General features: G+C 41.2%; 1 protein-coding gene and 1 pseudogene across 1 annotated transcript in view; one reads left to right on the plus strand and one right to left on the minus strand.

Annotated features, from left to right (window-relative positions):
* The window catches only part of Schip1 (schwannomin interacting protein 1), a 609,573-nt gene that overhangs the window by 326,327 nt on the left and 255,805 nt on the right, over positions 1–27,441 (minus strand). The window lies entirely within an intron of this gene.
* LOC110290668 (small nuclear ribonucleoprotein Sm D2 pseudogene) lies at positions 9,944–10,404 on the plus strand (annotated as a pseudogene).

A 27,441-nucleotide genomic window follows, 5' to 3' on the forward strand; every position in this document is an offset into this window, starting at 1 on the left:
CAGAATTTTTATTTTCTTCTTTTCTTTTCTTTTCTTTTCTTTTCTTTTCTTTTCTTTTCTTTTCTTTTCTTTTCTTTTCTTTCTTTTCTTTTCCTTCCTTTTTTCTTTTCTTTTCTTTTCTTTCTTTCTTTCTTTCTTTCTTTCTTTCTTTCTTTCTTTCTTTCTTTCTTCTTCCTTTTCCTTCCTTCCTTCCTTCCTTCCTTCCTTCCTTCCTTCCTTCCTTCCTTCCTCCCTCATTCCCTTTCTTCCTCCTTCCCTCCCTTCCTCCCTTCTTTGGCATGTTTGTGAAGATTAGAGGACAACAATCGGGAGTCAGTTATCTTCTACCATGCAGGTCCCAGAATTGAGCTCAGGATGCCAGGCTCAGAAACAAGAACCTTTAAACACTGAACCATCTCACCAGTTCCTGGATTGTTGATAATCTGTGATATTTATGTCACAATGTCTTTGGATACTCTATTGAATCTATATGAAAATCAGACTTAGGACTGAAATCATAGCTATATGATAGAGTGGCTGCCAAATGGTCCCGAAGCCCTGGGCTTATGTTCCATCACCACAAACACACACACACACACACACACACACACACACACACACACACACACCCAAACAAAACCAAACATTAAAAATGCATTGAGTTTTTAGATCCAATGTTGGGCATTGTGATACTGAATTAATAAGATCATTAGTTTCCTCTTCCTGAATCCACTTATGTAGTACGGAAGGGATGAGAGCATGAGGATACACAAGGGGGTTTTCCAGAACACACAAATACTGTACTAGGCAAGATGCCCAACCAAATAAATATCCATGCCCTACTTTCACATGCCCGTGTGGCCTTGTCAATGATCCTGAGATGGGGACATCATGCTGGATTATTTAGAGGAACAAAATTTAACCAAGACATCCTTATAAGGAGGGAGGTGAGGTAGGAGGAGGAGGAGCTACCACAGGAGAGATGACAGGTAAAAGTGAGAGATAAAGAACAACCCGAAGACTCTGTTTCACAGCTCTGAGACTGATGCTATAAAAAGGAAAGAAAGAAAGATAGAAAGAGAGAGAGAGAAAGTGAGAGAGAGAGAGAGAGAGAGAGAAAGAAAGAAAGAAAGAAAGAAAGAAAGAAAGAAAGAAAGAAAGAAAGGAAGGAAGGAAGGAAGGAAGAAGAAAATGTCTCCCTTAGATTCCCTGTGACTTCCAGTACTGTAAAATGGTGAATCTGTGTTATTTTAAGCCATTTAGTTTTTGGTAATTTCTTACGAAATTTGTGGCTAACTACTACAAAAATATTACAGTATACATAAATATATTGTAAAATTCTACATACACAACTGAACATTTTCTATTAGTCACATTAAAAGAAGTAAAATAATAACAGTTTAAATTAATGTCAATAGTTACCTTATTGAATTCAATATGTTCTATTAGATAATATATTTTATTTTAGTATAAATTTTTTATATTTTTGAGAATTTTAAGCAAGCAGGTAATGTGGTTTGATCGTATTCACCATCTCATGCATATTACTCACTTTTAAATACGCATGTAATTTTATTTACTTCCTTCTTATTAACCTTCAAAAACATGGTATATACCTTGATGCTTACTGCACAGTTCCATTTTTCCAGCCAGTTCAAATATTTGGTTGCTATCCATGGCTGGTAGCTGCAGTACGGAACAGCCTAGCTATTGGTCTTTCAATCACAGGTCATTTGATCACACTTATTGACAAATAGGTGGGGCTCACTGCCAGCATCAGCATCTCCTAAGTGGTCGACAGCATTAACATCTCCTGAGTGACCCCTCAGCCACAAAGCATTGTTCTCTGAAGACTTGATAAAATCTCTACTTTCCATATCTGTCGAAAGCTCCTTGAATATTTGTTTCAAATGTCTCAGTTCCAAATCATTAACACTTTTGGAGTTTTCTTTGTAGACTATTAACCTCTGTTGGGAAACTTCAGAATTTTCCTTGGAGAATTTATTCTGCTACGCCTTTGCAATGAAAGACTCTTCATGCAATAATTTGGTATTTGGTCCAGCTACCCCCAAGGTAGAGTGGTATGTGATACTATTTAAAAAGTTAGCTACTCATTGAGTGGATCCTCAGTGAAGTTTAAGGACATGCCACAAGCCACCTCTTTTCAATAATGGCACATATGGTTCATGCAAAATGTTTGACACAGCTCAAAATGCTGATACTGTAACAGGGCAAGACAGTGCAGAGGTTTTTCCATTTTTGTATTATTTTTGTATTGTTTGTTTTTGTTTTTCATGACAGAGTTTATCTGTGTAGCCTTGGCTGGTCTGGAGTTCACTCTGAAGACTAAGCTAGCCTTGAACTCACAGAGATCTGCCTGCCCCTGCTTCCCAAGTGCTAGTATTAAAGGTAAATGCCTGGCTTTTATCTTGTATTCTTACTGAGGTCATTTCAGGTTTAACTAGAATTTGTTGTCCTTGGTGAATATGGTGGAAAATAACCCAACTCTAGTTCAGGAATCCAAGGTCAAGATGACTCAGATAACATATCTTAGCTTCTGTTAAACAGCTTGCTTGCACAAAACTCTCTGCCCTCCCTCCCCCCCCCCATGACCCCTGCCACCCACGCAACTGCTGATATTCGAATGAGAGAGAGAGAGAGAGAGAGAGAGAGAGAGAGAGAGAGAGAGAGAGAGAGAGTTTTACCTTAAAAACACTTTACTCTAAACATTTAGAGATATACTTGAGTCTCCAATACCTGAATGTAGTCTAAGCCTGCTGGAATAGAGACTTTCAAGTGGCTATAAATTGTGTGTGAGTGTTCATCTCTGGAGGGCTCCCCATAACAATCTCATAGCCTGTTCACACACATGCATTATCAATACTGAGAAAGCTAAGGCATGTGTCATCATTGTTGGTGAGAGTGTTAAATTATACAGCACTGTAGAAGTCAGTGTGGCAGTTGTTCAGAAAATTGGAACTCAATATACCTCAAGACCCAGCAATGCTACTCTTGGGCATATACCCAAAAGATGCTCCATCCTACCACAAGGGTTCTTGTGGTAGGATGTTTGACTATGTTCATGGTAGCTTTATTTATAATAGTCAGAAACTGGAAAAGACCTAAATGTCTCTCAATCAAAGAATGGATCAAGAAAATGTGGTACATTTACACAGTGCATAATTATTCAGCCATTAGGAAATAAACGACTGTGAAATTTGCAGGCAAATTAATAGAACTAAAAAAAAAAAATCTTAGTGAGGTAACCCAGACGCAGAAAGACAAACATGATACATAGTCACTTATAAATGGATGTTAGCTGTTAAGTAAAGGATAATCATGCTGTAATCTACAGACCCAGAGTGTTTAAGTAACAAGGGGAGTTCTAGGGGGATACATGGATCTCTCTGGGAATGGGAAATACAAAAGATATTTATGGGTGGACTGGGAGCAGGTGGGGATGGAAACAGGTAAGTGAGAGAGGGATGGGTAGGGGAGAGTACAGGGGGAGATTATTGGAATGGGGGGCATCTAGGGGAGAATGTAAAATCCTACTGCAGTGGAAACCTCTGGAATCTGTGAAGGGATCTGTGAGGGTGACCCTAGCAAGCACTCCTAGTAATGGAGGATACTAAGCCTGAATTAGCCATCTTCTGTAACCAAGCAAAGCTTTCATTGATGGTACTGGGATACCAACAAAGCTATAAAACCTCTGTCCCACAGCCTCTCCCATTTGCAGGATATGCTAGAGCAATGGTGACTCAGGGCATTTGGGACTGTCCAACGAATGACTAGCCTAACCTGAGGCCCACACAACAAGAGAGAGTCCATGCCAGACATTGTTTATATAACCAGGAACCAGAAGCTGATTGGTAGACTCAAACACTCATAGTTCAGTGCCTAGCCTAATCTTCATGAGAGATGCTTCCTTTAGCAGTTGGTGGGAATAGATGTAGAGACCCACTGCCAAAGATTAGGTGGTGCCTCAGGAGAACCCTGAGGGAAAGGGGGATGGAAGGATTGAAGGAACCAGAGGGGAACACAACCCACAGACTCAACTAAGCAGGGCTCATCGGACTGAACAAAACTGAAGAGGTAATCACAGAGTTTGCATGGGTCTGCACTAGGTCCTCTGCATAGTGTTATGGTGTTTTAGCTTAGGATTTCTGTGGGACTCCTAACAGTGGGAATGGGGGCATCTCTGACTCTTTTGCCTGCTCTTGGAACCCTTTTCCTCCCACTGGATTGCCTTGTCCAGGCTTGATATGAGGGTATGTGCCTAATCTTATTGCATCTTGTTATGCTGTGTTTGGTTGATATATATATGGGAGATCTGTTCTTTTCTGAAGGTAAATGAAGGAGGTGCAGTGGATCTGGGGGAGAGGAAAGTTGAGGGGATGGTTGTAGGAGTGGGGCTGTGAGACTGGGAGGATTCTTCAAGGAGTGGAGGGAGGAGAGACCATGGTCCAGATGTATTTTATGAGACAAGAATAAATAAATAGAAAAAGAAAAGAAACACGGAATGAGAGTCTTTTCTATCGAACAATATAAATTTAGTATTTAAGATAAGTAATCATAATCGTTTTATTTCCTCTGTCTTATACAAGTTTTATGCAAATGTTTTATTCTTCCAGCTCACAAAGGCTCAGGGCTCTAATCTAGGAATTTGATGGCCTGAAGTAGTGACCCTTTTCTCCTTGGAGCACTGACTCCTTTCTTGTTCTTCTTTCTCCTGTGTTGCAATTATTTCACAATAGCCAATTGAATAAGATTGTGAGGTCAGACCACAGTCAATGGAGCAAAGACATAGCCACCACCTGGAATAGAAAAACTGGGTGTACTTCCTATCTAGGTGTGTTCACCTTTCCTGAGCTCCACTGATCAAATGTAGTCTTCCTTGTCCAGATACTTGAGTTGGGACAGTGGTCTCTTTCTTTGTGACTCCAAACATATTTCTTACAATAACAAATTCATGCTCCGATGGAAAGGTAGACTAAAGATATTAGCCTCTAGGAAAAAGGAGTTTAAAATGTCTAAGCAGTAGAGAGAGAAAATAAGAGAATGTGGGAGAGTTTGGCTTAAGAAAGATTATTGCTGACCATTTAGCAGAAGAGCCAATCACTAAGACTATCAGAGGGAGGAAGCACAAATGCATCTCACTATCCAAAACCAAGCAATGACCTGGTAAGGTAACTAAGAACGCCAAGACAAAATGCCACAACGAGAAGATCAAATCCATGGTCAGAAAATACATTATTCCAAAGGCTGAGATATGGATCAATGGTGAAGTGCTTGCCTAGAATGCATGAAACCTTGGGTTTAAGCTCCAGCATCACAAAGGCAATCAAATGAGAATAAACATGGAAGGAATAGCAATTAAACTGATAACAGAATGCTATTAAGGTTTTAATTAGCACATAGTAATTATATAAGCGACAGCAACATCACCATAGCATTCCCATGAATGTATAAAATGTGTTCTGACCACTGCTACCCCCATTGTCTTCCTCACCCCACTCTTCTCATGTCCTCTCTCATCCCCCTTCTACTTTTATGAAACAGCAGAGGGACTTTCAGATTGGGCACAGAGTGCTGAGGAAGGTGCTCAGAAAAGACGCTTGTCAACGCATCATTCAAAAAGAAGGTATAATAGTCATTTATGACAGAAAACCAAAACAAATGAACCAACAAAAACTATGAGCTTACCACCCACAGGCAATCTCTAAACAAACTCCCAAAGGCTGTTTCCTGAAAAATTAAATTCTACCCAAAAGAGCAAATTGAGGCATAAAAATGACTAATGAACCATGTAATTAGAATATAAGGCTAAATATAAGTAAACACTGGTTGCATAAATCACTAGTAAAAATGGCATTAGCAACTACATTCTGATAAAGAACAACAGCGGGAAAATAATGAACACCATAGACGGGAGAGGACAACCAGAGCTGCTAGCTGCTATGAAGAATGTAAGTTATTTACAAAACCAGAAGTAACTGGACAGTTTCTGATCAATTAGAGGAAAACAAGGAATAGAATAAAAACAAATAAATAAACAGCAAAGAAAGAAGAGGAAAGGGCACCAAGAGTTCCAGGATAACTGTCACAAGACAAGATGGCCCAACTAAAGCTCCATGCCCTTCACAATGCAGTCTGTTCTAGCTAAAACCCTGGCTCCAGATTAGTAGACATCTACTCATTGTCTGCTTACAAGGCTGCATCGATACCACAGATGCTTAGGAAGGTTAAAAGGGAAAAGACCACCAAAGTACTTTGTACTTTGTAGAAACTAACTCTAAGGCTGTTTCAGTGAGAAATCCCATGGCTCCTAGAATGAAAAGTGTTATCAGAACTGAGAACTGTAGCCTAAGAAGAAAAGGCCCACTTGACTAGCGAAGGTAATATATTTTACTAATATAGGCCTAATAACAAAATATTAAGAAGTAAACTTTGTATACTTACAAGGAGATATGGACAAGTCCTCAGTGATCCTACGAGAATTCCATGTATTATGATAAGTAATTGGCCGGCAAAGAAGACAAAAACTCTATGATAATATGGAGAATTTCAACACCATAATTATCAGCTTTGCTCTGTCCCACAGGAGTGTGCTCAGTCCCCCAACATAATGCCAGACCCACCACATACACCCACCAAGTAGAAAACATTATACTGTACGGATGCTAACAATGAGTCAACAGTCAGTGAATCCAGTTCCGACAACCCAATAGAAAGTTACCGTGCCAATTAAAGAAACCACTAATGCAAAATTAATCTTAAGAAATCCAACAGGTCCAGGTGTGTAATAAAGCAGACTGAGCATTTGATAAAAGTCAGTGCAATCTAGTGACAAAAATTTCCAGTAAACTAAGAAGAGAAGAGAATCTCACTAGGTGGATGTGTAATGGTGAACATTATGCATACAAATTTAAACTTGTCTCCCTCCCCGACGTGACTTCCCCAGCCTTAATCCTTGAGTTCAGTGAACCTGCCAAGGGTGGCTTCCCAATAAGCCTGTTTTTATGTACTTAATTTGGTTTGAGTTGGCTCATTTCACCATCGGAGAAAACAACTTATCAAGCCTGATCAAATGTAGGCGGATGTATACAGCTAGACAGGAACTATGTCAGCATGTGCTCCTGCCCCTGAGTGCATGAAGACAGGACGTGTGCATGAAGACAGGACGTATGTAGCTTTTTGAGTTTTGCCCTTATAAACCCTGGCTTATGTCATTCAGAAATGCATCTTGACTGCTCTGAGGCACAGGCCTGGTTCTTTGAGTATCTGGTGCCAGTGCCTGAATAAAACCTCCTTTTTTTTCATGGTCAGATTGGTGAGTCTTTGAAGGACCCCAGGTGTTTCTTGACACATGAAAAGTATCTGCAAAAGCCTTTATTATAACTATGTACTAGTAGAATGCTATACTCATTCCTTTTACAAATTAAGAGTAAGAAATCATGCCTCCATTTCTACTCGGAAATTGTGCCGAGAGCCTAGCTGGTGAATTAAAATGAGACAAAGAAGCAAAATGTCCGGGCATGACAAAGAAAGAGACACAGTTATTCTTATTACCTGATAATATGATTTTTTTTTCTACCCAGAAGCAAAAGGCCACAGATAACAAAATGATTATAATGAGCAAGAGGGTTTAGCAAGCTTCCCGGGTTCAGATAATACAAAACTGCACCCTTATTTGCTAGATGTGAAATGCTGACAAAACATAAAAATAAAGAGAAGCATCATTTGCAATGACTGAAGCAAAGCCATCTCGTGGAATAAAGCTGCTGAGCCAAGCCAAAGGAGCTCACAAGCCAAGCCGATAAAGCTAACAAGCCAGCTAGCTCTCTCCCATGGTCTCTGCATCAGCTCCTGCCTCGAGGTTCCAGCCCCTTCTGAGCTCCTGTCCTGTCTTCCTCCAGTGACGGACTAAGCTATGGAAGGTAAGCAAATAAACCCGTTCCTCCCAATTTTTTTTTTGTCATGGTGTTTCATCACAGCAACCGTAACCCTAACCAGGACAACACGTGTATGAATATGTAAACCAGAGAAAGAAATAGCATGGTGTCTAACTGTCAGTTATTGCTCCAAGCATATAAATAAGTGCAAGACAACTAAAAACTATAAACTGCAGACAGCAGAGAAACTCACTGGTGTTGGAGACCATGGCACCAGGGCTGCCCTAGACAGTATCTGGGGACACACCAGCCAGCCTGCAACTGCAATCGGAGGCATTTCCCTGTTCTCAGACGGACAAAGACTTAAAAGTGAAATGACCAAGAATTGCAAAGATGTGGAATGACAGGCATACAAATAAAAGCTTATGAAAGGGCAAAGGTGTGTCGCATAACTGAGGACAACTGGGAGCTACCTAGACAACCACAGCTGCTCCCCTCTTACAAATTCGCCATAACTGCTGCATATTCATGCTGAAGAGACCATCACATGTGCTTAGGGAAGGAGAGCCCCGTGCCCATCCTAGTTAACTCTCTGAAGATATTCACACCACCCCTCCTCTCTCTCTCTCTGCTTCAGCCACTCAGTCACAGAGGGCCTCCTTGTTCCCAGTTCACACTAGGCACATTTCAACCTCAGGCCCTTTGCATTCTTTTGTTTTTTACCTGAACCTGAAGGTACCATTGAGTTTTTTTTTTAACCCTTTCTAATTTACCTTTATTATTGCGCTATCATAAATATAAACTATACTATATTTCTTTACTTACAGTTCACAGAAGCACCCTTTTGATTTGCTTTTGTCTACTAAAGTATCTCTGGTATTTAGCACAGGACCCATTTCTTCAAGAAGATGAAGAAACCTGCTTTGTGGGAAGACATTTAATTAAGAACTTCTGTCTCGATCAACATCAATTGTCTCTCCTCCTCCATGGAGAGAGAGCATACATAATCTATACTTGATGTCAAGAGAGGCTTTGAGAAAGAACATGAGTGGCCAGAAAGAAAGTGGACAAACCAGTGGCCTAGGTGAAGTCCAGGTGAGTGTCAATGCCTCATTACAAGTGTTACAACCTGTGTTCTTCAACAGACCTCTCAGGTGGGTGCAGTGTGTGACATAGGAATCTGAAATCCATCTAGATGAGGAGCTCTGAGTACATCACATAGACTGATAAAAATGCTGTGTGTTCTCACCAGCTCCAGCCGATGAGAGGACGTGAGCCATGCTAGCCGGCTCTTAGGATATGGGGTGCTGGCATCTTAACTTTAAGCTGAGCACGGGCGGCTGGGTGTGACTGATTGTTTGGCTGCTTAATCCGGCTTCTAAGAATGTTATAGAACAACATAGCATACTTGGAAAAAGTAGGAGAAACCACCTCTTAAAGCTGAGCATGCGTGGAGTCATGATCCAGCAGTCCCCTTATGAGGTACACACATAAGAGAAAAGTGTGCTGTGTACTCCGCATGCTGTGTATGAGGGTATACCAATGTGTGAGCTGGTTCCAAATCCTGGGACTGGGCACTCACATAGATAGGAATAATCATTTGCTAGGTTAATGTTAAAGTCATAATATGGAGTGAAAGAAGATTTCACAGAGTCAAAAATAATGTATGGTGCTAAAATTCAAGACCCTTCCCGTGGGTGGAGGTGGGAAGCACTGAACAGACATAAAGCACAGTGAGTTTCTGGGCTGCTGATGTGGATTTTCCATTGTGAAGACTCATCTGTCTGGGTGCTCACAGCTCACACACCTGCATGGCAGTGAAGCGGCTGAGTCAACTCTCTGCTGTTCGGTCAGGTATCAGTAGGTGCAGAGAAATCTGGGGGGTGGGGATGAGGCAGATCAGGCTGCATCACTGAAGGAGTGAAAGGTGAGGTCAGGAAAGCATGTGGTTTGTCAGAGAAGGCTGCCGAGGCTTGACGGGGACAGGGATAAATGTTACATATTAGGGATGGAATAAAGTATGTGGGCAGACGTCAGAAGGCCTTTGTTTTGCCAGAAATCTGGGCGGGAGTGATCTGCAAGCGAAACCTACCCTATAAGTCTCCTCAATAAACCCAAGAGTGAGATGACCCCAGAGGAGCTGCAGAAGCGGGAGGAGGAGGAATTCAACACAGGTCCCCTCTCAGTGCTCCCGCACTCGGTCAAGAACAACACGCAAGTGCTCATTAACTGTCGCAACAACAAGAAGCTGCTGGGCCGGGTGAAGGCCTTTGTCAGGCACTGCAACATGGTGCTGGAAAATGTGAAGGAGATGTGGACTGAGGTCCCCAAGAGTGGCAAGGGCAAGAAGAAGTCCAAGCCTGTCAACAAGGACCGCTACATCTCCAAGATGTTCCTGCGTGGGGACTCGGTCATCGTGGTGCTGCGGAACCCGCTCATCGCTGACAAGTAGAGCCTGCTCCCTGCCCTGCGAAGGCCTGCAGAACCATGCCCAAAGGGCGAGAAATAAAACCCTGTGCTTTTTATTAAAAAAAAAAAAGAAATCTGATGAACATTAACCACTAAAGGAAAAATTTAGAGATAAAGATGGGCAGTGTCGAATGGGGAGCATCACAAATCAATAAAATAATTCAAGTATAATGATAAATATATTTACATATAAACATAGAGAAAAGGATATTTAGCATATTACATTGGATATAAATATGTGTCTAGTTGTGTGTATGTATATATTTTCTGTATAAGAATTTTTTTTTTCGTTTTTCGAGACAGGGTTTCTCTGTGTAGCCCTGGCTGTCCTGGCACTCACTTTGTAGACCAGGCTGGCCTCGAACTCAGAAATCCGCCTGCCTCTGCCTCCCGAGTGCTGGGATTAAAGGCGTGTGCCACCACGCCCGGCTCTATATTTTCAATTGTATAGGTAACATATTAACTATTTGTGGAGAAAATTTTTTTTTAAAAAAAGCATTACACTCCTCTGTCCAGGTATGACATTGTCCAAGGCTTCATACTGAAAATTGTGACTTAATTAGTGACTCAATATTAATCATGTGGAGGTTTATAGTGAGAAGAATTTGAGCAGAAAGTTCAAGTCAGAAGATCTTTAAGGTTGATAATCTTGTCAACCCCAACTCCCTGTTAGGGTCGGCATCATCAGGCAGTGGGACAAGCTGATGAAGACTTCTTTCCTTCCTCCCTCAGATAATTGCATTATCATATTTCCCTTAAGATGAACATGTCAAAAGGTGTCCAATCCGATTACAACCCCCACCCTTTCCAGGGGAAGGTGAAGTTTGCTTGTCTTTTTCCAACACAGCCTGTCGATCTGGAAGGTAGAGTTTGAGATTTTGAACACAGAGAACTGTTCTGGACCCTGGTTTAACAGAAAGATCAAATCCTGGGTGAAGGTTATAGGAGAAGACAGAGTGTGGGAGTAGGGACTAAAGATGGTCCAACTGTTACACTGAGTTTATTAATTTTGTCTATCCTGATATACTTTTCAAATCTTTTCTATGACTGCATTTGGAAGAGGAAGAGACTGAGAGTAGACTTGTGAAATTTCTGTCTGTAAGGACCTTTAAAAAACTCTGTATAGGCAGGGCCTAGGAGCACTGTGACCTGACTATCAAAATGTCTGAATGTCTCAACAGTTTCTCAGACGGAAAGGAGTCTCTTTCTTGACCAGTTTTTGTCACAGAAACCAGATCATGGCTCTGAGGAAGTCTGGTTGCCAAGACGATTATATTCTATGTTCCATCATTATTGTGACTTACTGATGGACAATAGGGGGTGCTTTCCTTCCCTGTCAACAATAGCTCAGGTGTTCTTAGGTTGGCTCCTTAAGGATATTTACCTGTGATGGACTCAGAACAGTCCCAGGAGCTGTTTGTGGCCACACCCATGCTCCCTCCCCAGAGAGACTTTGCAAGTGGCTTTCACCCTTGCTATGACCTGGTTATTATTTAGATCTAAATCTCTTTAATCAATATATATATATATATATATATATATATATATGTATCCGAGTTTCTCTAGCAATGATGATGATGGTGTGAAGAAGCCCAAAGGCAGGGTGGATATTTGTGAATTAAAAATGTACCTGGTTGTTTCTAAGGAGAGAAAGAAAGGGTGTGGAGTTGGGTGGGTGAGGAGGTTGGGAGGATCTGGGAGGATCTGGGGGAGGAAAAACCGTGATCAGAATTTATTATATGAAAAATTTCTATTTTCAAAGAAAAAAAAGGGGGGAACCCTGGACTAAGAGGATTTGGAGTTGATTTCAAGGGTGTAAGTCAGAGATCACAGAGCCTGAGCAGAAGAGGCTGCCAGGGAACTGGAAACTCCAGCTCAGGAGAAGCAGGGAAACAGTTGTTTGCCCTTACCTGCTTAGGTCAAGGATATTTGATGGATGCTCCTGTGGTTTGTTAAAAAGAACTCTGGCCCTAGTCACATACAGAATCTTTAAGTTTACTCTAAGGAAACAATTACCAGGAAAGGCAAAACCACAGTGGGAGAGGGAGAGGGCCCTTCCATGCACACATCAATGCATATTAAGAATAATGGCAGAGCTTCATTTTTCCAAAGGGACTAATTTGTCCCTTTGTTTCACCGAATGCTTGCTGAGCCCCCGTGAGTAGTTCAGAAGCTGTATCTCAGACCACCATCTACCTTACTCCATTAAAATGGATGTGTCCTTCACTTCACGCAGATTCTCGCCGAGAGACTTAAGTTTACAAACAAAACATGGATTATTGCTGCGATAAAAGAATCCTCTGCACAAAGATGAACAGCAGGACACCTCTAAGTAACATATTTCCCTGGTGGGTTTTACAATACAATTCTTGGCATGGTAATTTGATCTGCATACAATTTTTCAAGACACACACCTGCAGGGTCAAGAGTGGAGCGTCTGTATATTCACGATGGCTACTGAGATGGCTAAGCATCTCAGCCTAGATTGTGTTGGGGTCGGATCAGTCACCGGAGCTGGTTCCTGACCACTGGTGCTCCTGCAGACAACTCACAGGAAGCTTTGCTTTTTAGCTGCTGATCTCCTGGAGGGAACCCAGCAGGGAAGACACAGGCAGATCTTGCATTAGCTTTCTAAGAAGAGGTAATGTCCTGATTAGTTTCTGGACTGACTAAGTATAGTGATTTAGAGTCATTCACTCACTGTAATATATGCAGACGTTTTTGACTTAAAAAGAAAGTAATCACGAGGGCTGTTATTAGACACTAACAGAACAATGTACTAGAATGCGCTTTAGTGGGAATGCCAACACATTAACTATTAGTGTTTATCACTGTGCCCTCCTCCCGATGCTCAGAACAGAGAGCTGTTGATCCTCTAAGATAAAGTGATTAAACACTGAGGCTGGCTTTGCTCCCAAAAGATGGCACCAGCACCAAGGCTGGAACAGAAATGTATTTGCCAAGATATCTAGCTTCAGTTTAATATAGGAAAGACTGGAAACTTACAGGTCCATTAACCACCAAGCTGATGGGATGTTACAAGGCTTGCACATCACAAAAGGCAGTTCTGTGACAAAGTGACTGGAGTCCTATTTCCATCTGCTCAGGGGCACTTGACACTTGCCAGCCCAATGAACTGCCCACAAGTGCTGCTGGCCCCTCAGTATCTTGAACACAGCTTATCAGCAGGAAGAACCATTACACAGCAGGAAAGAGATACAATGAGGACAATAAACTGAAGGGGGTGACTGAAGAGCAATAGGGGAGAGCTAGAGGGATGGGAATTTCCATGGACAGCAAGTTCAACGATGGGGATGATGTGAAATGTCACTAGGGAAGTGACATGGGGAGATAGTGATGGTCTCAGCACAGAGAAACAGAGCGTGGTTTCAAACACCAAGGGGTAGAATATCAGATCTCAGAATCAAATGCAAACACAAAGCAGAACAAAGACCATGTGTTAAAGATTAAGATGCCACAGGGCTCAGGAACTGTATTTTGTTTGAGTCTGTAAAACAATGGGCTAAAAAGCTACTTCCTGCAGGCAGCTGACCTATTAGAAGCAGGAATCACTCTCCTTGGTCAATAGTTGCCTTTGGGGACATTACATGATATTAATCCTTCACTCAGCCTTCTGATCTACCAGAAGAAATCTTAGTTTCTGGTTTCTATCTTGGACCTAGCAATGACTTATTAATTTAGCAACATATGTCTGTTATATTTACATTCTTTCCAGGACATCGCGCTACTATTGGTAAGGGATTATAATCAACAGGACAAAAGGAGCCAGTTGACAGCATTAGAACTGTACTCATGTGAGGATTATACTTAGAGCCTGAAGCCCGTCTTGACCTGACACTATGAGACAGAAAAAGTGATGATTATTAGACACAGATAATCTGTACTCGGTTTCCTAGTGAGATTTTTTTTATAGGAATAAACAAGAGATAAGGGAGACTTTTACAATATAATTTCTCCTTTTATTAATAGAAAACAGTGGGCACTTGGAAAATGTTCAATTTGTCTTGAAGCCAAACATCCCTGAAGTGACCGTAGAGGGTCATACTAAAACCATTATCGCATAGCAAGCAAGCATGGGAGTGATCTCATGCATCACAGGAATGGCTGGCTCTTCAGAGATTGGTGGATGGCATTTGACTGGGAGGGGATGATGTTAGAGCTTGCAGTGAAGTACTAGACATCAACAGGAGCAGGATCACATAGTGGACACCTTGGCCCAAATCGAGAGATGAAAGGAACTCAGCAGAGAGACCGTAGAGTTTGTGAATTTTGCATTAACATCTGTAAACATGAGCCTGTAATAGGTGACCTCCATGCTAAAGCCCTTAGATGCAGGTATTTTGGCTTTGAAATGCTTAAGACTATAATTTGACCATAGCTAGAAGGATGTGCAAATGTATAGTCTGTGAAAACAGTGCAGTGGTAGATTAACCACATAACTCACACAGTGGATTATGACAAACCAACCTGCCTCCATCTTAGGCTTAAAAACCATCTTATAGTAAAGACAAACTAGCTTCATTCCTGTTTATGATTATATCTCTGTTTCTCAAGAATTGGGCTTGCCCAACCTGTAACCTTAACTACAAATGGTTCTGTAATGCCTGTTCCAAGAAATGGCAACCATGCCTTCATTTCTAAAGGTTATTATGACCACCCTGTGATTGCTAAGTTGTTATGATGACCTTGCAACCACGCCTTTGTTTCAAAAAGTTGTTACAACCAAGTTATGCTTATGTGCCTCTTCTGTAACCCTGCCTACCTGTGTGTCAAACCCCCTGGAACCCCGTACTCCCGGACTATAAAAGCCTTTATCTCATCCATGTCCAGGGCTGATCTCTTTGAACCTCTCCTTTAGAGGTAGACAGTTTGGGTACGTGAATTTTTAAAAAGGGTGCTTTATTAAATTGCTTGCTTTAATTAATATGGCTATGATTTGGGTTGGTGGTCTTTCTCCTTGCATCTGTGGGATTAACAGTTACATGAGATTCATTCTTAGATACTTCTAAGTTTATTGCATGTCTGAAAATGTCATAATAAAACATTGGGGTTAAAAACTAATACTTTTATCTTGAAATAGATTCTGTACACAAGGTAAAACCATATTTAGTAGAGAGAAATTGGAGCTGAGATCTGGACCTTCTATGTACATTAAAGACCGAGGCATGAGCTCTCAACTAAACGGTGTTTCTATTTCCTAGGACATCGCTCAGTCCTAAGTAAAAATTTCTTCTATTATTTTACAAATTATTATTTGAGAATTTCGTACATGACTAAAAATTTCATTTTTAAAAACTGAACCATGGCTGGTGTTGTATTTGTCCTTTTATAATTCTGTTCTGTGGCTTTCTTTCTCTGATTCTGAGAGAACAACATAGGGACATCTTACTACATTTTGGAAACTAGGGTTTGCATGAAAGTAGATGGTACAAAGCAGAAGATAAGAAATGAAAAGGACATGATATGCTCAAAAGGAGTCTGTGATGGTACAAAAAGTATTAGAAAACTAAAGTAGAATGTAAGGTAGAATGACCCCAAATCACTCACTAATATCAATAATTGGGGTATCATACAGAAAATGTGGTACATTTACACAATGGAGTACTACTCAGCTATTAAAAAGAATGAATTTATGAAATTCCTAGGCAAATGGATGGACCTGGAGGGCATCATCCTGGGTGAGGTAACCCAATCACAAAAGAACTCACATGATATGTACTCACTGATAAGTGGATATTAGCCCAGAAACTTAGAATACCCAAAATACAAGATACAATTTTCAAAACACATGAAACTCAAGAAGAACAAAAGTGTGGACACTTTGCCCCTTCTTAGAACTGGGAACAAAACACCCATGGAAGGAGTTACAGAGACAAAGTTTGGAGCTGAGACGAAAGGAGGGACCATCTAGAGATTGCCATACCCGGGGATCCATCCCATAATCAGCCCCCAAACGCTGACACCATTGCACATACTAGCAAGATTTTGCTGAAAGGACCCCGATATAGCTGTGTCTTGTGAGACTATGCCAGGGCCTAGCAAACACAGAAGTGGATACTCACAGTCAGCTATTGGATGGATCACAGGGCCCCCAATGGAGGAGCTAGAGAAAGTACCCAAGGAGCTAAAGGGGTCTACAACCCTATAGGGGGAACAACAATATGAACTAACCAGTACCCCTCCTCCCCCTGCCGGAGCTCGTGTCTCTAGCTGCATATGTATCAGAAGATGGACTAGTTGGCCATCATTGGAAAGAGAGGCCTCTTGGTCTTGCAAACTTTATATGCCTCAGTACAGGGGAAGGCCAGGGCCAAGAAGTGGGAGTGGGTGGGTGGGGGGAGGGTATGGGGGACTTTTGAGATAGCATTGGAAATGTAAATGAAGAAAATACCTAATAAATAAAAAATAATTGGGGTATTCTAGATCTTGGTTTGGAAAACAAATCATTATAAAGATAGGGACATGAAGCTCAAATTCTAAGTAACACATTCTTGGTTTTCTAATCAGAATTTCAACAAAGATATTACCTGCTTTTCTTCTTATTAAGGTCAATCTAAGATCTTCAGTAGAGATAAAAACTCAAAAACTGAAAAGCAACCTGGAGCTGGAGAGCTGACCCAGTGATTAAGAACACTTGCTCCAAAATCTTAAGGGCTCAAATTCAGATCTCAGCACCCATGTAACAAGTCATGTGCCCTGTGAACGCCTGTAACCACAGCTCCGCGGAAGGCAGAGATCATGAGGCTCTCCGAGGATCTTTGAGGATCTCTGAGAACTTTGTGGCTTCTAGTTTTGTTGAAAGAACTGAGCCCCAGTTTCAAGGACGAGACTCTACATCCAAAGAATAAGCAGAATTATAGAGAAGGAAACCTGAATCTCTTCTGGCCTTTGAACCTGCACGGGTACATGCAGTGTTATGCACATGTGCACACCCATGTACAAATTCATCCATCCACCCACCCATCCATCCATTCTTACATATATACATACATAAGTAAAGATAAAGCTTTTTGTTGTTGTTGTTTTTGGTTTTTGTTTTTGTTTTTCAAGACAGGGTTTCCCTGTATAGTCCTGGCTGTCCTGGAACTCACTTTGTAGATCAGGCTGGCCTTGAACTCAGAAATCTGCCTGCCTCTGCCTCCCAAGTGCTGGGATTAAAGGCGTGCACCACCACACCCGGCAAGATAAAGCTTTTAGAAAAAGCCCAGGATGAGGCCTAACTCCACTGAATACACTCACAAACACACAAGATTTGCTCACCGAGAGTGAGCAGTTTGATCATTATCTAGTTGAGTCTCCAGTTTCCACATACTGCGCCCACGAAAAAGCCACTCCAAAGAGAATGAGATCTTTGCAACTTGAATAACAAAAGTCAAAAATCAAAAGACAATGTATCAAATGCCAAATAGCAGAGAGCTTAATGGGCCACCAAGGTTTATCAGGAAATGGACAAGCAAAATCATCAGTGGGAGCTCATGCTCTGTAAGTATACAAGTCTGGCCTCCTTAACCTCCCACTGCAACAGGCCAGAGCCACTATCAATACCGGATTTGGCCTGCTTTTGGTAGCAAGTGAGGGGAAGGAAGCCCTGCCAATGGACCTACCGGGAAAATGAAGACTTAGAGCTGTTCTGAGCTCTTCCATTTCAGTTATGCCTTAAAGTAGGTACCAAGAAGGATCAATTAAGCAGATTGTTCCTTTGATCTTTATTTTTAAAAATTCCATCAGCATATTTTTTGTGTGTATCCTCGCACGTGTGTTTTACTGTTAAATAGGTAAGTATAACTTTTACTTTTATTCTTTATCTAATACCTTCTGAATAGCCACATTAAGTTTGATCTCTTCCTTTTCCTCTCCTAGGACTGCAAATTCTTTTTAGCGTAATGAAGAAGCTAGAAGCAGGCAGATATTAAAGAAAGCGAGAGCCCAGTATCTATCACGGCAACTCAGGATATATAGGAGAGATGCTCCTTCCTAAGATGTTGGAGGATGCACATTAGGCGTGGGCTAGCCAGATCACACGGCAGCTCTCACTGTTAGTGTTGTGGGGAGTCTGCACACCGTTCCCCATGCTGAACTAATCTGTGTTGTCACCAACAGCATGTGAAGGTCCCTTTTTCTTCAGATCTTTGCCAGGATGTGATATTTTATTTTTGTTGCTAGTAGCCTTTCTGACTGGAATGAGAGGACATCTCATTGAATTTGTATTTGCATTTCTCTGATGGTAAGAAGGCAATATGCACATATTCATTGGTCATTTGTATGCCTTCTTTTGAATTTTGCCAAGTCCTTGTTAATTGCAGAACAATTCACAATAGAACCAATCTAGGTGTCCATCCATGGTACATATATGCATGTATGCCATTATACATATGTATATGTACACATATATATGTATATAATGTGTATATGTGTGTGTATGCATACACACAATGGATTCTTATTAAGCTACAAAGAAGAGTAAAATTCTGTAATTTCAAATGAAATGGAGGAATACTATGTTAAGTAAAATAAACCATACACAGAAAACAAATACCTACATTATCATTCATCTACCCATAATAGTTTAAAATAGTAATAGTAAAATAGTTGGGAAGATGAGGGGTGGGTAGGATGGGTACTAGGGGGCTGGATTTGAGCAGTTCATTCTGTATGCTTGTGTGCTGTATAGTTTTATGTCACCTTGACACAAGATAGAGTTATTTGAAGGCAGGGAACCTCAATTAAAAATGCCATAGGGCATTTTTTTAATTAGTTAGTGATTAATGTCAGAAGGTCCAGTCCACTGTAGGTAATACCACTCCTGGGCTGGTGGTCCTGGTTCTATAAGAAAACAGGCTTAGCAAGCCATGAATAGTAAATCAGTAAGCAGCACTCCTTTATTAGCCTCTGCATTAGCTCCTGCATCCAGGTTTTAGCCCTGTTTGAGTTCCTGTCCTGCTTCCTTTGAACATTGTTGTGGAAATATAAACCGAGCAAACCTTCCCTTCCTTAACTTGCTATTTTGGTTGTCCCTAGCTAAGACTCCACATAATGGGGAATATGGAGCCTGAACCAGTCATTTCCTGTAACCAGGCAAGATTTCCAGGCAAGGGATTGGGACACAAACCCAGTCACAAAACCTTCAACCTCCAACTTGTCCTGCTATCATGATGTCCTGGGATAAAGGTGGCACAGAAATTGTGGAAGTTGCTAACACATGAGCGGTCCAGCTTGAAACCCATGCCACTAGAAGAAGCTTACTCAGATACTATCTGGAGGATCAAAATTCAGAGGCCAGATGGACCAGAGACCTAGTATAGAATCAAACACAACTGGCTAGCAAAGTGAAGAGATGATTCCTAAGGCTATTCTGGTATACTTGTAGACAGGAGAGGAGGCTGGTATAATCACCACCAGAGAGGTTCCATCCAGGAACTGATGGGAATAGATATACAGATCCATAGCCAAACACTAGGCAGAAATCAGTGAATCCTGAGGAAGAAAGTGAAGGACTGTAGGGGCCAGAGAGGTCAAGGACACCATAAGAAAACCCACAGAATTAACAAACATGGACTCATAGGGGATCACTGAGACTGAACCTATTATCAGGGCGCCTACATGGGTCTAACCTAGGTCCTCTGCATATATGTTATAGCTGTGTAGCTTGGTGGTTTTGTGAGACTCCTAGAAGAGGGAGTAGGGGCTGTTTCTGATGCTTTTTCCTACTTTTTGTAACCTTATACTTTTACTGGGTCCTTGTCCAGCCTTAATATGAGAGAGGTGCCTAGTCTTATTGTAACTTGATGTGGCACGTTTCATTGATATCCCTGGGAGGCCTGCCCTTTTGTGAAGAGAAACAGAGGAGGAGTGGATGAGAAGAAGGGAGGTAGGAGAAAGGGCTAGGAGGAAAGGAGAAAGGGAAAACTGCAGTTAGGATGTGATATAAGAGAGAATTAAATTAATAATAATAATAATTAAAAAGCCATGAACTCGCTTTTAAAAACATATTTTGGAGGAACTAAGAGTGCGCAGGGAAGGTGAAGTGGCTCTGAGACAAGCAACTTCAGGACGCTGCAAGCACACTGAGGCTGGACATATGGAGAAAGACACGAGGCTTCAAAACCCAGCCATTTGGGAGCCATCCAAGCTGAGGGAGAGGGAGAACGGTTTCAGGGCTTTTCCCCAGGTTTTGCATCCTGGTTACTTCCAGTCTCCTCCAATTGAGCAAACTTAAGGGGAGTTTAGTTATATCTTCTAAAAGACAGGCATGTGGCATACATCTGCAGTCCTAGCATTCAGGAGACTGAGACAGGAGGATTGCAAGTTTGAGGTGAGCCTCTTACTGTCTCAGAGAATCAAACCAAACAAAACTAGGACCCAAGCTAACACAATAATTTAGTCTCAGCTGTTGCAAAACAGGGCAGTGTTGGGATGACGTGAAATGCAGCTAAATGCAAGAAGTCAAAGGGTACAAAAAGGTGTCGTTGAGGTCCTCTTCCATTTACCCTACCTTCACTCAAAGTCCCGGCCACTGTACACATTCTTCCACACACATGCACAAGGAAAGAAAGTCTGGCATAGCACATGGACATCATGTGGCTTATGGAACATGGCTTTCATTCAAAACAGCACAGCCAGGGTACAGCAGATCTGAGTTCTAAAATAGGAAGGCAACTTAGACTCAACTGTTACACATGCTTGAGAGGAAGCAGAGAGCTTAAATAGCATGCACACATACGCACGAGCGAGAGAGAATATGCCAAATTCTATTAAGTTAAAATCCATTATAAAATTAAAAGTAATTGTGTGTGTGCCTGAGTTTATGAGTATGTGCATCATCCAACTGCGTGCGTGTGTGTTCAAGGGAGCATGTGTGTGTGTGTATGTGTGATGAGTGTGTATGTGTATGTGTGATGCATGTGTGTGTGTATGTATGTGCATGTATGATGTACGTTTGGTGCGTTCATGTGTATGTGTATGTATGTGATGAGTGTGTGTGCGTGTATGTGTGATGCATGTGTATGTGCCATGTGTGTGCACGTGCCCACACATAGGTCAGAAGAGGGCTTTGGATCACCCTGAACTGTCAGTTTTGTTACATGATGTGGGTGCTGGGGGCTAAACCCAACTTCTCTGTAAGAGCAACAAGTGTTGGCCACCCCTGGGACCCTCTCCAGCCCTTACCTACCAACTTTTACTTTTCGTCTCTTAGGCAGAATAATAATGTCTAGATCTACAAAATACCACTAAAGGCCAAACAATGAACATCCAGACAATGGTTAGTTCTTGCTACAAAGAAACTCAAAAGTTCTCTCATGACTGATTCTGTGCAAAATCCTTGTGCAGGAGACTGAAATAAGCAATATAACTCCTTTCTGTCATGTCTCATAAGACGAAAAGTGACAATTTCTTCTTTTCCATGTCTACTTTTCCATCTTTTACATTTGAATGAGTATTTTTTTTTATAAATGCATTTTGTTTCCTGACATTAACCTAGTTAAGCCATGAACAGCTGTCTAGAACATATACACAAGTAATTTCTAGTTGTATTAAAGTTTTGTAATGGGAATATTGGCTTCCTGGAAAGGAAAATTATTTTCCTTATCCACGCTTAATAGGTATTGTCAACCATGCATTATCTTTCTGGTTTCTAATTTGTAAGGTGATATGATGGCACTTTTTGACAGTTACTAAAATGATGTATGGCCATAAAGATACAGTCTCATGGTTATAAGAAAGATTTATGATTTGGGTTATAGGAGATATTTCACTCCTCAGCAACACTACAGGCATGCTTGAAAGCCCAACAAAATAGAAATAAATGTTCAGAATGAGCAAGCTTGTCAGGTAATAAAGGAAGTTCTTCAAATCAATGGTAAGGTTACCTGGGGGCTGGAGGCTTCTTTATGGGTATAATTTTAATGCTGTTTAATAATTTCACCTCAGCTGTTTCTAGTCTATGTCTGTTTGTACTTAAGAAAGTAATTTTCCTATAAAAATGGGAAGCCGAAAAAGATAAATTGAATCTTTTTCCAAAGCGCCAAGTATATAATGTTATGCCCAAGAATTTGTTTTAGGAACACATGCAAAGGATGTTTCCAAAATCTGCATCTCTTCAAAGCCCTTGCTATTTGGCAGAACAGTCTTAAAACTGAGTTGACTACAATTAAATATAGCAGTCACATCACACCTAGAGTCAAGTTTGAAAATGTAAGCTACCAATCTGTTGACTTGTCTGTTACCAGGGGGTGAGGATTGAGATGCCCAAAGTGAGCTGAGTTATTGCGGGTCATTGTCCAAACGTGAAGCGTTTTGGTTAGGATGCAGTGTGGCAGCTCAAAGGATTACTGCCCCTATGGAATTGCTGTGCCAAAAGTGAGCTCAAATTAGGCAAGCCCACAATCTATTTTAGTGAGCCCCACAGAGTGTCTAGGTAACACATTAGTTTTGTAAATAATTGTAGTGCCATGTAAGGATAACAGACAATGGGGATGATGCCCTCATTTGGAATGCTGGAGTAGTTTCTAATGTGGCATCATATGGTGTCATGATGGGAATCACTTTGACCTCATGATTACTTTTAGCCAATATTATTCAAATTTGTTAAACATTTAAAAGAAAAGACTAGGTGATTATAAGTAACATTTAATGGTTGTATAACAACAAAATGTCCATAGGGATAAACATTAGCAACTGCCATATTTGTAAAGCATATGTAAATGTCAGACATTTTACTCAGCATACTGGGCTTCAAAATGAAAGCATTCTATATTGTTATTTTTATAGTGAGTAAAGTTGAGCATATATATATATATATATATATATATATATATATATATATATATAAAATACTGGTTCTTTGTTGTTGGAAGAGATGTTCTTCCTTCATATTCATAGCCCTTCATGTTTTGGAAGCCCTTCTCCACTGGACTAAAGCTGGTGACCCAGGGTAAGGAAAGATCACAAGCATATAACACACAACAGAAAAATGATATGGAAGTCACTTGAGGTGGCTCAGTGTGACACATACTTCAGCTGAGAGCCAGTGTGGCCCGTGCCATCATGATTTGATGCCCAGTCTAGTGTGCCCTGTTCAAGGCAAACCTTAACATGACAGGCATCTGTGAGAGAATTATATCCTCTCTTTTATTCAATCAGGGGCCCCTGGATTTATGTACCAATGGGCTATCAATGCTTATAAATTGTGTGAGGGGGGTCTTGATAACAATAAGAGACAGCTAAAAGCATCCGGCTCCCATTTGTTGAAAAATAAAATATAGTGTAAATTTTCAAGTTGTCCAGAGCTAGTGTAGAGGCTCTGTGGGCTTCATGTTAGCCACTCCTTTTTTGATCCTTTAGCTGGGGGCACCTATTGTATTACGTACAAAATAAGTATTCCCATTGAGAATAAATGGATGTAATTTAAAGACTAAATACAAACTCAAACTTCACAGTTTTGTCCTAAAAGTACAGCTATATGGAACTCATGTTGTATGTGGGGATGATACTGGGTTCTGATGAAGGATTGATCCAGCCTGGCTTACACTTTCAGGTTTGCTTTAACTGCTGGCTCGTGTCAAATGGGCTTTATGTTGGTGTCTGTCAAAGTGTCATTTCACAGGAATTAGTTTCTCTTGGACTAGTTAAGTCTGCCTCAACAATTAAGATTAGATACAGTTCACCCTAAGCACATAATTATTTTGGCTTAGTATTACAACTATGAGATAAAGTTAGGCAGGTAAAAAACAAACTTAGGTACAAATGAAAGCAGTTAAACCTAAGAAGTTGGAGGTCTGAACTTTCTGCATGGAGAGGGAATAGAAAAACACCAGGTCAGTCACCAAACGCAGACACTATTGCATACGCCAGCAAGATTTTGCTGAAAAGACCCTGATATAGCTGTCTCTTGTGAGGCTATGCCAGTGCTTGGCAAATACAGAAGTGGATGCTCACAGCCAGCTATTGGATAGAACACAGGGCCCCCAATGGAGGGGCTAGAGAAAGTACCCAAGGAGCTGAAGGGGGCTGCAACCCTATAGGTGGAACAACAATATGAACTAACCAGTACCCCAGAGCTTGTGTCTCTAGCTGCATATGTAGTAAAAGATGGACTAGTCGGCCATCATTGGGAAGAGAGGCTCCTTGGTCTTGCAAACTTTATATGCCCCAGTACAGGGGAACTCCAAGAAGTGGGAGTGGGTGGGTAGGGGAGCCGGGACGAAAGAGGGTAGAGGGGATTTTTGGGATAGCAATGAAAATGTAAATGAAGAAAATACTTAATAAAAAAATTGGAAAAAAAAAAGAAAAGAAAAACCCCAGGTAAGCAGAAACCCATAGGCAGTGGGCTAGCTGCAGAATCCCAAGCCCCACTGCCTTGAAAGCAAGGAGTCTTATTAGAGATGAGGAGGCATACTGCATACCATTAAAATGACAGTTCTCCAGAATATAGACCAATAAAGACACAAGGCAGTTATATCTAGCTAGCTAGACCAAAAATATATGGGGGAAACACTCTTTCAAACAAATAGCTGAAGAAAAGAACTAAAAAAAGACAGCATTTTTACATGCAGAGTTTGAGAATTTAGTATTCATTTAGTAAATAACAATCAGTCAAGATTAATGAATAATGCAAAAGATAAGGAAAGTGCAATTAATAGCAGCAATGTGCTAAAAAAAAAGCCTCAAAAATTCAATGATTTAAGTTTGTTTCAGCAGGCTGGAGGAAAAAGTAAATTAAGCATCCTACACACACATTAAAAAAAGACAAATATAACTATTTTAAATGTCTTAAAGTAAAATGTCACATAGTAAAAAACAGCAATTACCACAACAGAAAACAAACATAGAACCAACAGAGATGGTTTGTTAAAACAACAACTAAATATGATCTTACTTCTCCACAGAACAAAAATATGAAATTTGGACACCACACACAGCTAAACTGACCCCATTCCTTAATTTAAAGTTATGGGCATTGAACAAAAGTAGGTAGATTCTTGGGGGAGGTAGAACTTGGAAGAAAGGAATGATGTCGTGTGTCTTGTCTGTTATGTCTTTTAACAGAAGCAATAGCAACAAGACAACCTAAGCAAAATCAGGGCCCCATGGATGTGCTGGATGGCTTAGGCAACCATGGTAAACATTATGAACCAGGTCGCCTAAACAACAGAAATGCTTTCTTTTGTTTTTTTTTTTTTAATATTTTTTATTACATCTTTTCCTCAATTACATTTCCAATGTTATCCCAAAAGTCCCCCATACCCTCCCCCCCACTTCCCTACTCACCCATTCCCAGTTTTTTTGGCCCTGGCGTTCCCCTGTACTGGGGCATATAAAGTTTGCATGTCCAATGGGCCTCTCTTTCCAATGATGGCCGAATAGTCCATCTTTTGATACATATGCAGCTAGAGTCAAGAGCTCTGGGGTACTGGTTAGTTCATAATGTTGTTCCACCCATAGGGTTGAGGATCCCTTCAGCTCTTGGGTACTCTCTCCAGCTCCTCCATTGGGGGCCCTGTGATCCATCCTCTAGCTGACTGTGAGCATCCACTTCTGTGTTTGCCAGGCCCCGGCATAGTCTCACAAGAGACAGCTATATCTGGGTCCTTTCAGCAAAATCTTGCTAGTGTATGCAATGGTGTCAGCGTTTGGAAGCTGATTATGGGGTGGATCCCTGGATACGGCAGTCTCTAGATGGTCCATCCTTTCGTCACAGCTCCAAACTTTGTCTCTGTAACTCCTTCCATGGGTGTTCTGTTCCCAATTCTAAGGAGGGGCATAGTGTCCACACTTCAGTCTTCATTCTTCTTGAGTTTCATGTGTTTAGCAAACTGTATCTTATATCTTGGGTATCCTAAGTTTTGGGCTAATATCCACTTATCAGTGCGTACATATTGTGTGAGTTCTTGTGTGATTGTGTTACCTCACTCAAGATGATGCCCTCCAGGTCCATCCATTTGGCTAGGAATTTCATAAATTCATTCTTTTTAATAGCTGAGTAGTACTCCATTGTGTAAATGTACCACAAGAAATGTTTTCTTTGTAGTCTCATGGATTGGAAGTTCAAAGGCAAAGGGGCAGCACTGTGAGAGCTTCCCAAGTGAACTGATGATGGCTGCTGGCCCACTGTGTGCTCATGTGACCTCTTCTTGTGCATGTATGGAGAAAGAGCAAGCATGCTCTGTATCAAGCCTACTTAATACAGGCTTACCCCCTGAATTAATAAATTCAACCTCAGTATGTCTCCCAGAAGTCTGATTTTCCAATACAGTCACTCTAGGTTAAGGGCTTCATCACAGGGATTCTGGTCACAGTAAGACATTCAGTCTGCATAATGGTGGAACTATAGTTCTAGTAGAGAATAGAATTTTCCCTGAACAAATTAGAAATAAAGAAATTGAGGGCATAGCCACAGAAAGGAGAATACCTGCATGTGAATGTCTCAGCTTTAGGAGTGATCTTTGTTCAAATTTCTTTCTTTTTCTATTAATTATTTTATTTATTTGCATCCCAAATGTTGTGTTCCTCCTGGTCCCCTTCACAGAATTCTTCCCCCATCCCCTCTTTCACCTCTGAGAGTGTGCCCCACATTAGGTATCCCCCCGGGGAGGGGGGGTCATCAAGTTTCTACAGGAGTAGGCACATCCTTTCCTGCTGAAGCCAGACAAGGCAATACTTTGCTACGGACCTTGGAGCAGCCTGTGTATGCTCTTTGGTTGGTGGTTCAGTCTCTGGAAACTACCAGAGGTCCAGATTAGCTGGGACTGTTGATCTTCCTATGGGGTTACTGTCCCTTTCAGTTCCTTCCATACTTCCTCTAATTCTTCCATAGGGGTCCTGACCTCCATCCAATGCTTGGTTGCATCCGTATATGTTGTAGTCAGAGGCTGGGAGAGCCTCTCAGAGGACAGCCATGTTAGGCTCCTGTCTGAAAGTACAACAGAGTATCAGTAATGGTGTCAGGGATTCCAGTTAATGGATTATGTCTTTATGAAAAAGACTCCAGTCAGGTAAAGGAGCTAAACTTAGTAAAGCTGCCACCACAAAATATTTGTAATATCAGCCCTGCCAGGTTAAATGATTGTAAATATGGAAG

Source organism: Mus caroli, unplaced genomic scaffold (assembly GCF_978045245.1).
Source record: "Mus caroli unplaced genomic scaffold, Mus_caroli_1 scaffold_3, whole genome shotgun sequence".
In the NCBI taxonomy this organism is placed as follows: Eukaryota; Metazoa; Chordata; class Mammalia; order Rodentia; family Muridae; genus Mus; species Mus caroli.